The following is a 1603-nucleotide window of genomic DNA, read 5'->3' as shown; positions in this document are numbered from 1 at the left end:
GGGTGGTAAGCCCCTCACTGCCCGGGGCCGGAGGCGCCGGCCGGGCGGCCGCGCAGACTGCTGGATCCGCCGAGCCCGCGCCCACCCGGAACTCGTGCTGGCCCGCGAGCGCCGCGCGCAGCCCTGGTTCCCGCCCATGCCTCTCCCTTCACACCTGCCCGCAAGCGAGGGAGGCGGCTCTAGCCTCGGCCAGCCCAGAGGGGCTCCCACAGTGCATTGTGAGCTGAAGGGCTCCTCAAGCCTGGCCAGAGCAGACACTGAGGCCGAGGAGGCTCTGAGAGCGAGCGAGGGCCGCCAGTACGTTGTCACCTCTCAAGATGTCTAGAATAGGCCAAATTCAAAGAGACGGAAACTATAGATGACTAAGGGAAGGAAGGAGGAGAGGGAGTGTTTTGTTTTGTGATTTTTTTTTTTTTTTTTTTTGAGGCGGAGTCTCTATCGCCCAGGCTGGATGGAGTGCAGTGGCATGATCTCCGCTCACTGCAACCTCTGCCTCCTGGGTTCAAGTGATTCTCCTGCCTCAGGCTCCTGAGTAGCTGGGATTACAGATACCACCATGCCTGGCTAATTTTTGTATTTTTAGTAGAGATGGGGTTTCACCACATTGGTCAGGCTGATCTCAAACTCCTGACCTTGTGATCTGCCCAGCTTTGCCTCCCAGAGTGCTGGGATTACAGGCGTGAGCCACCACGCATGGCCTAACTTTTGTATTTTTAGTAGAGGCGGGGTTTCACTATGTTGGCCAGGCTGGTCTTGAACTCTTGACTTCAGGTGATGCCCCCTCCTCAGCCTCCCAAAGTGCTGGGATTACAGGCATGAGCCACCACGCCCGTCCGAGGGAGATTTTTTTGTGGGTTCAGAGTTTATACTGGGTCTGATTAAAAATTGAGTGGTGTAGATACTGGTGGGTACACAGTGTTGTGAATGTCAACAGTGCCACTGAATTAGACACTTGCAAATGAAGATAAATGTGATGTCTATTTTACCATAAAAAAAATTTCAAAAATACAATAGAAGATATATGCAAGAGCAGCGGCTGTAGATTCATGGAAACTAAATGATCCCATATTATTTCAAGAAATGTAGGAATTTGCCTGGGCTTCAAAACAGACAAGAGGAGTGATGAGATGCACTCATTGAACCATACAGTGTTTTTCTGTATTAACTGGTTCTTAAGGTGACAGTTTCCCATTGGTGAGGTTGCGCTAGCTAGAAAGCCAAGGCTCTTACTTTCATGTCTTCCTGCTCCTCTCGTTTGCCTTCCTTCACCAAGGAGAATAGCTCAGCAGCAGCACAGTCCACGCTTGTTAACCACCCACCTCCCTACACTCCTGCCCCAGCCCACATCCCCCAAAGCTCTCTGCAGGATTCTTCAGCGGCACCAATGGACTGTTGCTCTGTGTTCTTTTAGTTTCCCCTGAGGAGCTTATGGAGGACACCTTATCTATGCAGGTGAGGTGCACCGCTTTGTCTGAAAGAAAAAACGTTTATTGGTTTCTTACTTTTTTTTTTTTTAACGGAGTTTTTGCTGTCACCCAAGCTGGAGTGCAATGGTGCCATCTTGGCTCACTGCAATCTCCGACTCTCGGGTTCAAGCGATTCT

This window comes from Mandrillus leucophaeus, unplaced genomic scaffold, assembly GCF_000951045.1.
Source record: "Mandrillus leucophaeus isolate KB7577 unplaced genomic scaffold, Mleu.le_1.0 Scaffold154, whole genome shotgun sequence".
NCBI lineage: Eukaryota > Metazoa > Chordata > Mammalia > Primates > Cercopithecidae > Mandrillus > Mandrillus leucophaeus.
The sequence above is the reverse complement of the archived record's forward strand: the minus strand, read 5'-3'. Positions refer to the sequence as shown.